The sequence below is a fragment of the Charadrius vociferus genome, unplaced genomic scaffold (genome assembly GCF_000708025.1).
Source record: "Charadrius vociferus isolate BGI_N301 unplaced genomic scaffold, ASM70802v2 scaffold1168, whole genome shotgun sequence".
Classification (NCBI taxonomy): domain Eukaryota; kingdom Metazoa; phylum Chordata; class Aves; order Charadriiformes; family Charadriidae; genus Charadrius; species Charadrius vociferus.
Window position 1 is genome coordinate 350304 of NW_009661376.1, and position 13403 is coordinate 363706.

At 51.2% G+C, this 13403-nt stretch overlaps 1 protein-coding gene across 1 annotated transcript in view; it reads left to right on the top strand.

Moving 5' to 3' along the window:
• Positions 1-317: 317 nt before the first annotated feature.
• The window catches only part of CELF5 (CUGBP, Elav-like family member 5), a 32785-nt gene continuing 19699 nt past the window's right edge, over positions 318-13403 (top strand). The window contains exon 1 of the mRNA XM_009893976.1: positions 318-395. The gene's annotated coding sequence lies outside the window, so the exon portion shown is untranslated. The remainder of the gene's footprint in view (positions 396-13403) is intronic.

Consider the following 13403-nt stretch of genomic DNA (forward strand, 5'->3'; position numbering starts at 1 on the left):
TCAGATGGTGCCTGCAAGTCCTTTACTGTTGTTTCTTTGTCTTTTTCCCTAAAGTCTTTGACGCATCCAAATTACCTAACATTTGCACCTTGAATCAGTAAGCCTCCCCTTCTGCCCCCCTCCCAAGTCAGGTCTTGCACAAGGGCTGTCCGAGGCGTTTCTCTGTACCTGAGCAGAAGCGTTGGGACGGAGGTTGCTGGAACAGGGCAGCATCTGTAGTTCTTGTACTTTGGTCACCTGCTGTTACCAAAGGTGTGTCAATGTGCATCTGCAATTGCACGTCTAACTTGACACTTGCTGTATCCACTGCAGGTTGTGCGTTCCTCACATACTGTGCCAGAGACTCTGCCATCAAAGCCCAGACAGCACTGCATGAACAGAAGACTTTGCCAGGGGTAAGTCCCAGTGAATCGTGTCTGGAGCTCGTGCCATGGGCCGGTGAACGGGGGATTGTCAGGGGAGGGAGTGAGGGTGAGAAGTGGCTTAGGTTAATTTTGTTGCTTGTGAAAGTGTGGTTTGGGGGTTAGAACAGGGATGTGGGAGCCAAAGCACGGGGCTGCTCTTCCCAGAGCTGCTGCTCTTTTCTCTGCCTTGCCAAGGCTGGCCTGTGTAACTCCGGCCAATCCTGTTTCTGTGCTGCTCTTTGGCCTCTGTGGCATGACGTGACACCTTTGGCTGTGTCCCTGTCGCTAGGGAGCTGTGGGCTTTGGGGTGAAGTGCGTGGGCCCAGCCTGCTCAGTGGGCATGCTGGGAAGCTGGCAAGAGGCAAGAGGAGGTACCAGAGCCTTTTCCTCCAGGTGTGCCGAACTTCCTGGTGCACCCGCTCCTCCTCTGCCATTGCCCTGCAGGTTGTCTGCACGGTTTGGTGGCTGGCTCTGTGCAGGACCCAAAAGGACTTCTATTGCAGTGGCTGAGTTGGATCAGCTTCTCAGAATGAAAAAACACATTTGCCACATCCCCTTGTTTGGAAGAGAAATGGTTTATACAGGTGAGAGCAAGAGTGCTGAACTATCAGTGGTCTGTTCCTGGGTCCTGTTCGCTCCACAGCTGGTGTTGGGAGCAAAGTGCAGTAGGGATGGCAGGAGGCTGGGCACTGTGGAACAGGTCCCTTCTTGCAGGCAAGTCCTCTGCCTTCCTGGGACCTGCTGGGGAGCTGAAAGGAGTTCTGAATTCTTGCCATTCCCATTTTGGTATGATTTGAGAGCTTTGACCGGACAGTTCCCTTGCTGCACTGAGGGGGTTGATCAAGCACGTTGGAAGGATTCATTTGGAGGTGAGTAGATGGATGAGTTGGGCACTTAAAGACGGAAGCTCACAGGAGGCCCTGAGTGCTCAAGGCAGCAGAATAATTAAGGTAAACCGGGGGCCTCTAGAGAGGGGTTAGGAAATCTTAACCATAACACTTCCTTTTTAACCCATACAGGTGCAAATAGCTTCCCTCACCTCTCCCAGCTCCCCTCAAGACCTCCACACCCATGCATCCCGTTTCATATTTCTTTACCTGTGCTCCCTTTTTGCGTGGGCCTGTGTTGGCATTTGAGGGCTGGAAAATGCACATAACTTAATTACCACTTCATGGGATCTTTACTGTTTCAGGTTATCTCAGGGCAGCAAGGCGGTGCTCAAATACTGTTTCACTTAATTTTGTGTGAGGGGAAAAGGTCAGCCGTTCAGGCTAAAGCAGTGTAATCTTCTGTGTGTCTTGGTCCAGGGCAGAATTGATGGTCTATAAGAACAAGTCAAAGGATGGAGGAACAGTTGTGATGAGTCATGGTACAGTGCCGTAACACAGCGGAGAAGAGACAGACATGTCTCTTCAGAGTCCCTCTACAGGTACTACGTAAGGTTATTCGTGTGAGGCTCAGTGGATTCAAGGCAGTCTCAGTTTTGCTGCAGTTCTGCATCATGAGTTTGTTGCGTGTTTCGCTATGTTCTGTCCTGTGCTCTCAGTGGTTATAGAGTGCTGCATGGAGTAGTATTTAAAGCAGCAATTTATCTGTGATGTGGGGATCTAAAGGCTTTTTATGTTGAGAGAGGTGTAAGAAACTGCTTGGGAACAGGAAGAAGTCTGTGCTAGCTGAGTACTTTTGAACATGTTTGTCTGGAGACAGTTAATGAGCAATGTGGTGTAATTAAGCTTCAGGATTCAGATGACGGTGAACTGTGCTGCGTTTGGAGCTGTCTGTTTTCAGGCTGGCAATACACCACTTCTTCACATTTAGTTTCTCTTTTGGAAAGTCCCTCAATGACCAAGAAGGCAGGATTCTCTCTCTGTGGTCATTTTAGCGGCCATTTAGAGATGGTTACTACCAGAATGGAACAGACTTCCATCCTGGTGTGCATAGAGTTGGTCTTGGCATGGACGTGGGCCGGGTAACCTGAGGTACCTTTCAGCCGTGTTTTCTCAGCCTGCTTTGCTTGTGTCTGTGTAGTATCACCCATCCCTCTGGCCCAGCTGATCACAGAGAATACTCTGCAAATGAGTCACAGGCGGGAGTCCTATGTAACCAATTGTTTCCCTGTTTTGGGAACAAGGCCTTGAAATTTTGTCTCTGTACATTCACATCTAGATCATCTTCTGATGAACTCTGTGGCAAAGCTTCTCACCAGAAATGTAGTGAGGACACTAGCATAGGACAGAGAACAGAATGTACTGGACCATGCTGCTGGAATTTCAGTAAATGGGCCGTAGTCTGGTAAACAAGGGATTTCTTGTTCATTTTTACCCATTTACTGCATCTTTATTGCACATAGCAAGAGCAGGAAGAAAGTTTAAGAGTGTATGACGTCAGTGTAGGATGACACAAACTGTCATCAGAATGCATGACAAAGCATGAGCATGTTTAGAGACAGCAAAGGATCAAACTGACATAGAAAGGATCTTGTTGGTAATCCTACACTTGCCATTGTATTGCAGAGCAACCGTAGGTGCCACAAGCACCCAAGTACCTTCCTTTGTTGGTCTCGATGCAGAGACCAGCGGTTGATCTCAGCAGTTCATGAACCTGAACAGAGACAAATAGCTTTCTTAGTCTAGACTGGAGATTTGGTCAGGATAGACTTATGGAAATGCTTTGCTATGACTTCTGGTAGGTCCTTGGGCTGTGATCAGGCATCTGGAGCAGGACTTCTGGGTGCTCTTCCAAGTCTGTCACTGGTTAGGGCTGTGCCCACAGAGGTATGGCTTAGGGGCTCCCGGTCTGATGCTAGCAATGTCAGCCCGTCTAAGAATGCTGCCACATTGTTCCCGCAGGGCCATACCTGCAGTGTAGCTTTCCTGGGGTTTTATATTTATATTGTAGGTTTTCCACATAGGTCAATAGGAATTGCCATGGGCTCTGTTTGCTTTTATGGCATTTCTGGCAAGTTCTCATTTTGAGAGATCAAGATTCTTGTTTATTTTTAAATTGAGGGCTGTTGGGTATATGGTAGCTAAATAGAATTTAAACAAAAAAGCTTATTTTTTGGCAGTAAGGCTTAGCATCTTCTCCAAAGGTGGACAGATTTTTGTCTTTCACCCCCTTTTGTAAGGGCTAGTGCGCTCAGGCTGTAAAGCAAGATGACTGTCAGCTGTGTATTCTGTTATCTTAAAACACCTGTGTTGCCTTCAGAGCTAGTGAATTGCTATTGGTGCAGTCTGGAAGCAATAAATGTGTGAATCTTCCTTTGGGGAAGGAAGGATGGAGCTTCCTAGAACAGAGGCAAAGTGCATCCTTGGTGAATTCGCAGAAGTGCCTGATCACCCAGGCTTCCTACGGAGCTTGAAAGGATGCCAAGTGTCTCTGCCCTTGTTGTCAGCTGGGGTGAGCAGGAAGAATGCCCTGCCTTGTGGATGTGTGAGCAGGGAGCCCACTTCCATGCGCTGCAGTGTGGGCCCTCAGGTGTGGACAGCAACCTGTGAACCTCAGCACAGCCAAAGGGCTGGCACGCAGCAGGATGGATTTGCCTATCGCTCTGCTCAGTACACGTGACAAGCAGGAGACACATCACACCTTGCTCACAGCGACTCATGCTGTGCAGCGTATAGACAGTGCCAGCATCGGGGCCAGTTCTCTGCCCAGCAGCCACCTCCTAGCCAGCCTGGCACACTCCCACCCCCTGCCCTTCACAGTGCTTTCTGCATCCTGCACACGCAAAGATGCTGTTTCGTGTTCCCCGGTTTTTCTCCCTGAGGATGGGCTGGGGAACTGCGCAATGGAGTCTGACTCAGTCCCAGTAAAGCAGTTTGATGGGTTCCAAAGGCTCAAGAGACAGAGGAACAAAATAGAAACCAGCTCCCTTTGTGGCCTGAGTCCACAGGGCTTGGGGAAAGACACACAGCCTATGGAGGCTGAAGAGAGGCAATATCTTTGGAACTGAAAAGCAGAGAGGGAATCAAGCCCTTACACTTCTTCCTAAATCTTGTGTCTTCAGCTGCCAGCCAGCCTAGCAGTGCAGCGTTTCACCTTTTCCCCGCTCCCTGGCACACTCCTCCCTGGCTCAGTGAAACGATATTATATCTCAATAACCCGTGCCTTTGATTCGTGATTGTGCCTTCACTTTGCTGAGTTCTGAAAGGAATTGGAGAGGTTATTAATGACACGCAGTGATCACACACCAAGTTAAAGCCTCTCGCTAAGTGAAATTTGAGGGAAAAGCAGCCAGCTTTTCAATATTTCGCAGAAACGCTTTGTGTCTCTTTTCATTTGCAGCCAGACAGTTGCAAATTACATAAAATTGCTCCTGAAGAAGAAGGGGAAGAAGAATAGAGGGAGGAAGCAGAGGGGGGGAGGTTTAAAAAAGTAATTCTTCTGGCAAGGTACAGTTAGAGTTTTATTTCTATGCAGAACAAAGAAGGGCTTGCTGAAAGGTAGGCAAGTAAGTGGCAGAAATTGGTATTGATCCAAGCTTGGAACATGGGCAGTTTAAGAGCAGTGATGGGGCACTGAAATGTGGCTACATCAGGGGGAGAACTCATGGATGCAGTGACGGCTTGGGAACGCAGGGACACAGGAATGGAAAATTACAGAGAGCAGCAGCATTAGAGCAGAGAGAGACTCTGGGAATGCACCAGGGGTTGAGATGCTGCAGCACTAACTCAGATGGTTGGGCACAAGGATTAATGCAGAGACCCAGCAGAGCTTGAGCAGAGGGCATCCCTGTGGGTAGGCTATCTCCTGTGCTGCCAGGAGCAAGGGCTCCCCGTGGGCCATCTGTCAGGATCCACAGCCGTGATGATGTGAGGGAACACAGGTGACCGGAGGGGTTTTGGTAGAGAGGCCAAAGCATCTCATTCTCCCCTCCCCTCTCTTGTACAAGTGCTGGTGTGAAGCCAGCCTGGACCAGCGTTTCTGAAAGTTTCTTCGGGTGAACACTACAGGATGTTGCAGCTGGCAAAGCTGGGAGACATGCTGAGGAGTGGAGTAGGAGGCCTGAATGTCTGGTTGGGGGCTGAAGCTGGACTCCTCCGGTTGTTAGTCTTTGAGGTGGCTTCTGCAGTTTGAACCTTTGGGGAGGGCAGGGTGGAGAAGTTTTTCCCATGTCCGTCCTGTAGGTTTGATAGACAATATCAGCAAATTCGTGAGAGCCGTGCAACATGATCAGTAGAAGGTAGCAATACTGAGAGCATGCCAAGGCTGTCTCATTGAAATGGCAGCACCAGGATGTGAAGGTACTGGGCTAAAGCAGCCCCTGGGCAAGGAGCAACAGAAGTGCCTTTCACTGCAGTGAGAATTGCAAATGCATGTGCTGGTGGGGGTTTGGCTTAAGGGGCTGAGACCTAGCACTGAGGCAAGGCAGCAGCCCTAGGAGGTACATACCCTGAAGAGGCAGGGGGAGAGCAAGCTGCCAGTGCAAACATTGGCTCCTGCTGCCTGTGGAAGGATAATGGCATTAAAGATCAGCACCCGTTCCCACGTGCTGACCAAATGCACACATGCAGGCTCTGTCCTGTGTACAAGGGGCTTCCCTTTCTCCCTAAAATTGCTGCCCTCTGCATAACCGAGCACTTGCATGTTCTTGTAGCACGGAGCTTAGACTTTTGTCTCCCAGAGCTGTCATTTTCCTGGTGAGCTCACCTGTGCTCGTGAACACACACACACACACGCACCTGTGCACCAGCCCACATAGACCTTCATCTTTGCAAAAGCACCCACGCTCCTGAGCATCACTCTGCATTCTCATCTCCTGAGGGTCCTTTGGTATGTGTGCATGCACATGAATGTTTGTGAATATGGATATAGAATCACAGAATAATCTACTCTGGAAGAGACGTCTGACGTCTCTGGTCAAACCCCACTCAAAGCACAGGGTTAACTACCAGATCACTGAGGACCTTTTCCAACTGAGTTTTGAATATCTCCAAGGAGATCCTGCAGTCGTTCTGGGCCTCTCTTCCAGTCTGTGAGCACCCCTGAAGGGAAATAGTTTATCTAATATCAGCCATAATTTTTGCTGTTCGGCCCAGAGAAGAGATGGCTTGGGGTTCTTATGGTGACACTGGGACTTGGCCCCATTTTCAGTGGATTTTCCCTGGGGCACGTCGTTATTGCAGGAGGTTTTGCATCACTTGGACCTTAACAGTTGCCATGGGAACCGGTGCACTCGGCTTGTGTGCAGCAGCCAGGGCAGAGGGTCCCTGCTGACGCCTGCTTGGCCCTGTCCACAGCCACCAAAGCATGTTAAATTAGCAGAGACCTCTTTCCCCAGCTGCTGTAATTAACCTGCCATGGGGGGCGAAGAGGTGGGGCATGGCTGCATCGAGGAGCTGCCAGTAGCCCTGGCTGTGGGGCCCAGGCCGACCGCACTGGGTTAACCGTCCATGAGAGGGCTGTGCAAGCTCTCTGCAGACCTGGCTGTGTCTGTCAGCTCAGTCTTCCCCTGCCCCTCGCTCTGCCCTGTGCCGGCTTGCTGACGTCCTTGGAGGCTCCCACTCATGCGTGGGGAAGCACCTGAGCATGTTCACTGGATGTTCGCTGGACCGGGTGTCCAGTGAAGCAGGGTCAGTGGTGCACCAGTAAGCACAGGGAAGGATGGGTGCTGGATGTCTTCTCCAAACAGCCTGACAGAAAGATCAAAGCCAGGTGAGCGTGGCAGTGCTCTCAGCTTTCCCCTCTGCAGCTTTCTTGCACTTGCCCAGAGTAACTTCATGACACATCTCAGAGCATCTTATTCCTGCTTTTTGTAGGCTTGCTAAGCACTTTCCACCTTACTTTGAGCTGGGAGTGGCTACCGTGATTAGGGCCTCCTTGGGCAAGCTGAGGATGGCAAGACCATGTCTCTGCTGAAGCAAGATCCAGCAGCTGACACCGACTATGGGCCTCAGCACTGAACTGTGTCTGGGTACTCAGGCCTGTGGCTTTCTGGTGGCCAGAATGATCTCTTGTGGTCCTGAAGAACTTGCTAGAGGAGCTTTTAGGGTTTTCAGTTCCCTCAACCCTCTCTTCCAAGAGTGGGGAGGAGCAGGAGGAAGTTTTGGGCCAAATACCACTCTTTGCACTGCTGAAAAGCCCCCTTGAAACCAGAAAGGTACTCATCAGAATTTGGCCCAGGATTTTTCTTCCTGTGGGCTCTGGGGGGAACTTGTTGTCCTAGCACCTGTAGAAAAGACTTTGAGAAAGCTGGCACTTTTCCTCTTCTCACCTTAAAGCTCCTTTCACCTTCAGTGGCACTAATCACAAGTGACAGGAAGAGATCAGACCAACAGGGAAGATCATCTAATGTCGTCCTTGATGCAGTGCCCTGCGGTGCACTGAAACGTCAAGGAAGGAGCCCCATGAGGACAGGCTGACCATGGAGACCTGAGAGACTGCACTTAAATGTGTCCGCCAAACAGTCACGTACATGATAATGGCTGTAGTCGCTACGCTGGGCTGGCCTCCCTGCTGTTTGTCTGATGTTAATGCACAGTAATGGTGCTGTCACTTCCATAGAGATACCAGGGAGATCCAGAGGCTGAGTCATGGTGGCAAGTTGCTTGCCTTCCTTCCAGAGCAGCACTAGCTACAGTGGGGACAAGGATGTCTGACTGTGCTAAGGGAGAAGGAACACAGCTCAGCAGAGCATCCAAGAGGCAAAGCAGTCAGTTGACGTGTGTTGTGGCCCGCACACTGCTTGGGTGTCTGCTTGCTGATTCCTGCATGCACTCAGTTTCAATGGCGAATGGTGGATAACTTCCCTGCTCTGCATGATTTGCCTTTTGTGCAGGGGTAGGGAAAAGACCTCTGTTGTGGTTTAACCCCAGCCAGCAACTAGGACCATGCAGCTGCTTGCTCACTCCCCCAAGTTGGGATGGGGGAGAGAATCAGAAGAGTAAAAGTGAGAAAAAACTTGTGGGTTGAGACAAAGACAGTTTAACAGGTAGAGCAAAAGCTGCATCCCAGCAAATCAAAACAAGGAATTCACTCCCCGCTTCCCATGGGCAGGTGGGTGTTCAGCCATCTCCAGGAAAGCCAGGCTGCATCACATGTAATGGTTACTTGGGAAGACAAACACTATAACGCTGAACGTCCTCCCTTCCTTCTTCTTACCCCAGCTTTATGTACTGAGCATGATGTCATATGGTCTGGAATATCCCTGTGGTCATTTGGAGTCAGCTGTCCTGGCTGTGTCCCCTCCCAGCTTCTTGCGCACCCCCGGCCTGCTCGCTGGTAGGGTGCTGTGAGGAGCAGAAAAGGCCTTGACTGCTTAGCAACAACCAAAAACATCAGTGTTTTACCAACACTATTCTCATCCCGAATCCAAACCATAGTGCTATACCAGCTGCTAGCAAGAAAGTCAACCCGTCCCAGCTGAAACCAGGACAATGTCCCAAAGAAACTTGTGAGAGGAGTTGGAGTTTATGTCTCCTCTTCTTGGTGGCACAAAGCAGTTGGGTGAAGTCCTCCAACAATCTTCCTTGCTCATGCGGGAAGAGACAGCCTTAGCCATGTGGGCAGGAGCTGTGTGGTTTCGACTGTGGACTTCGCATCCTGTGTCTGCCCCAGACTTCCTGCATGACCTTCATCGTCATGTGCCTTGGTTCCTCCACCTAGAACACAGTGGTCATAATTATCCTTATCTCCTTCATAATGGGATTGGATGGGGTGAATTCATAAGCAGCCTTTAGAGCTGTGCTGGAGTGGTGCTTGGTGCTAACATTGGTCATGTTTCTGTGTGAGACAACGCCGCTTTTTCAGGGATGGATGGTTCTTCAGGATAGGACCAAAGTACACTGAGACATCAATGGAAAGATGCAAGCAGGAGACTCGAGCACTGAAACTGGCACCAATCTATGACCGTTTGCATTCCCGACAAGAAACAGAATACAAATGAGCAAACCAGCATTTAGATTTATGTGCTCTGCACAGCTAGAAGTGGTTGTGAACATTCAGGCAGGGCATTTTTAACTGGCCTGAAGAGGACCAGCCCACAATTTGCAAAGCCTAAGAGCCCAGGACCTAATTCTGCCAGTGGCCTTGCATGCCTTTTGGTTCCTGATGTCCCAGAGGAGCCAGCCTGCATTGTGTGTTTCATGCTTTCTGCCTCTGACCCACTTAACACTATGAGGTTCCCCTGCATTGCACCTGAGGGGCTATTTTACATCACTTAGTCCTAATTAATAGAGAGGCTTGCCCTGCTGTCCCAGGGGGCTTTCTCCCTCTATCCAGCTTTTGCAGTTTGAAAGCTGAGGAAGCAAGAGGGTCATTGCTTGTCCTTGGAGAACACGGCTACTGGATCGCTGCGATGACAGCTCATGCTGGGCATTGGTGTAAACGTGGGGAGGTAGTTCACCTCCAGAAGGGTTTTCTTGGGGGTGTGGTGAGAGAAATGGTGCATTTTGGCCTGGGTGAAACCAATAGCGATGCTTCCTCTGACTTTAGTAGCACCGGGAATTTTCCATAGATCCTTCATCCTAAGAGTGCTACAAGAGTAGGGGAGCATTTTCTTGAAAGCAGGGAGCAAGCCTAAAGAGAGCGCAGTTCCCCATTTCTCTATGCTGACCAGTTACTGGGGATAGGGTGGGATGTAATCTAGAGGCCAGCAAGGCCTCTCACCCCTTCCTCTTCCCCCGAAACCTCTGGGCTGCAGTGACTCTCTTACCACCAGGTAGCTCCTCACTGCTCACTGAGAGCTACGCAGGAAACGTGGCTGCTGTGCTTTGTAGCATGTAACGCTCCTGTGGTCAGTATAGCTTCGTGCCTCCATCAGGCCGGGCAGTTGCTTCCTACTGGTAACCCCAAAGAAAACTAACAAGGGCTAAAGGGCTGTGTACTTGCGAGAAGGACAGCGATGCAAGCAGAGGGACATTGTGTGGGAGAGTCGTGGGCTGTGGAGGGTAAGCATGGCTGTGTTTAGAAAAGGTAGGTGTGCATCCAGTCAGGAGGGCTAATGTGAGGGAGAAGCTGACAGGAGGCAGTGGGAGCTTTGCCCCCTCCCATGTGTTGCCCATCTGGTGTCCATGGCTGCTTGTGGCTGCAGAAGGTTTCTTGAGTCCAGTGGGTCATGGAGCTGACGGCTCTTAGTCTGTCATTAGCAGCAGGTAGGAAGGACCATGAAGTGGGGGGGTGAGGGACTCGGGGACATTTGGCCCATGGTGGCCTGACAGCACGTGCTAAATGTTAATGAGATATTCTTCAGAAATGAAGGATAGTAATGCTTAGCTGAAGAATTTAATGAGGAAAATAAAGCGTAACTAGTGAGGCAGGTGCAGGCTCATAAATCGTTAGCGCAAGTTCTCCGTGCCACATGTGTGTTCACATGTGTTTGTGTTCTTGTGTGGTAAAGGCATGCATGTCTGTACATATGCATCTACTTGGCACTTCGAATTTATGGTTAGCACATCCTGACTCTTGGATTCTGCTCCCAGCTGGGCGTCTACAAATACGGCTTTCTTAGACTCAGGTGTGTTCTCTGATTACTGTACAGCTTGAGATGATGACTGGAGGCCAGAAGAATTTGTACTTCCAGACTTTGCTGTGCAAGCCAGAAGCATGTCCTCCCTGCTGTCCTGTTACTCTTTCTCCCTCAAATGGAAGGAGTAAAGCTTGAGCATCCTTTCTGTGTGTTGAGATCCTGTAGGGGACAGAGCTCTTTGTCTGAGACCTGTATACAAAGTTTAGGATCCCACAGGGACACTTCTCAAGGCCTTGTGACCTACATTGTTGAGTTAAAGCAACTGTTGACTCTATTTGCATTTGTAAGCTCACACCTCTGCTTTGATATTTTCACAGAATCACAGAATGGTCAGGGTTGGAAGGGCCCTCTGGAGATCATCCAGTCCAACCCCCCTGCCAGAGCAGGGTCACCTACAGCAGTTTGTGCCCGTTACCTCTTGTCCTATCACTGGGCACCACTGAAAAAAGACTGTTCCCATCCTCCTGGCACCCTCCTTTTAAGTATTTATAAGTATTGATAAGATCCCCCCTCAGTCTTCTTTTCTCTCGACTAAAAAGACCCAAGTCCCTCAGCCTTTCCTCATAAGAAAGATGCTCTAGTCCCCTCATCATCTTTGTAGCCCTTTGCTGGACCCTCTTCAGCAGTTCCCTGTCCTTCTTCACCCAGGGAGCCCAGAACTGGACACAATACTCCAGATGCGGTGTCACCAGGGCAGAGTAGAGGGGGAGGATAACCTCCCTCGACCGGCTGGCCACACTCTTCTTGACGCTCCCCAGGATGCCATTGGTCTTCTTGGCCACCAGGGCACATTGCTGGCTCATGGTCATCCTGTTGTCCCCCAGAACTCCCAGGTCTCTTTCCGTAGAGCTGCTCTCCATGAAGTCAGCCCCCAACCTGTACTGATGCAAGGGGTTATTCCTCCCCAGATGCAGTACCCTACACTTGCCCTTGCTGAACTTCATAAGGTTTCTTTCCGTTCAGTTCTCCGGCCTGTCCAGGTCATGCTGTATGGTGGCACAGCCTTCCGGCATGTCAGTCACCCCTCACAGTTTTGTGTCATCATCAAACTTGCTGACGGTACGTTCCATCCCTTCATCTTTTTGTTCATCTTTAAGGGCAACGTGGGACTTAAAAGGATTAAAGTGGTGGTGTCCTGTTTGTGGAAGCCTCTGGGTGTCCAGTTCCCTGCGAGGAGGAGGACCTTGCCTGCCTCTCCCTCAGCTGGGACACGTCCTATTTCAGGAAGCAACAGGCAGAGAATCCTGCTGCTCTTCCCAGCCTCAGCATCGGGACAAATTTCTCATGTCTTGTTCTCTCCTCTTTACCCACATCTTCTAGAGCAGATGAAGACCACCAGCCCAGAGACCAGACCTGAGTTTGGTGGGTAGCTCTCTAAGTTGCTGGAGCTGGCAAGGCCTCTGGAAATGGGCAGCCCTTGCCCAAGGGCTTGGTCTGACGTTGACAGAGGGTGAGTCTTCCTGTGCCCTGCCAAGGTGCTGTGCCAAGGAGGTGAGAGAGCAGCTGTGGCCACAGCTGTGGGGTGCAGAGCAGCCCACTTGCTTGATCTCGCCCCCGGCAGCCCCGCTTCCCCTTGTGCCTGCAGGCACTGCTTCCAGACTCGCACTGGTGCTGACGTGTGTCACTGTGCTGGTACTGGTGCTGGCACCTCTACTGCCAGCCCTGTCCTGCAGGCATCGTGCCATAGCCCCGCTGTGGGCATGCGGCCCTGCTCTGGGTGTGTGACCCTGCAGGGTGCGCTCCCCCATGGCAGGCGGGTTCAGTGGGGCCAGCCACGGCCCACCATCCTGCGGCAGACCCTGCAGTGCACCTCCGCTGCGTAGCAGTCCTTGGGATGGGGGAAGGAAAGGGGTGGACAGATGGGTAGAGGGGGCCCCCTCCCCAGAGATCATATCAAAATATCTCTTTTGTGCAAAGCAGAGGGAATGCCCCCAAGAGCTGGTTTCCATGGCAACCACAAATGTCAGGTTCCATGTGGTGAATAACCGTTTCCATGACAACACCTCCTTTACCCTCAGCGCTGGGAGCTGGAGTGACAGCCTGTTGGGGGAGGGGACAGGGAGATGTCCTCAGGTACTTAACCCTCCCCTCCCCCCATCCCATCCTCTCCTCGCCCTCAGCCCCAGCGTCCCTGGGGGGGTCCACGCTCACGTGGGGGTGTGATGCTCTTGGCTTCCACAGCATCCCTTCCCCCAAATGGATTTGCTCCTGAGAGCAAGATCAGAAGCTGAGATCCGAGTCTGTCCCTCCATCTCCCTCCCATCTGTTTAGCTTAATCCTGGTTTTGCATCCTGGGTAGAAACGGCGCTATTTCTCAGTGCTGTGAGAGCAGTGGAGAGTGCGGTGACCAGCTGCTGCTCCTGGCTCCACACTGAGCCCTCTCTTCTGAGTGCACATCTGGGCCGCTGGCCCTCTCCCACCCAGCCAGCTGCCAGAACACACCGTCTCAGCTCCCGCAGGCATATTGTCAGAGGCTGCGAGCATCCATAGGAGCCACTGCCTCTCAGCGGGGAGGGCTGAGGCTTTCTGGG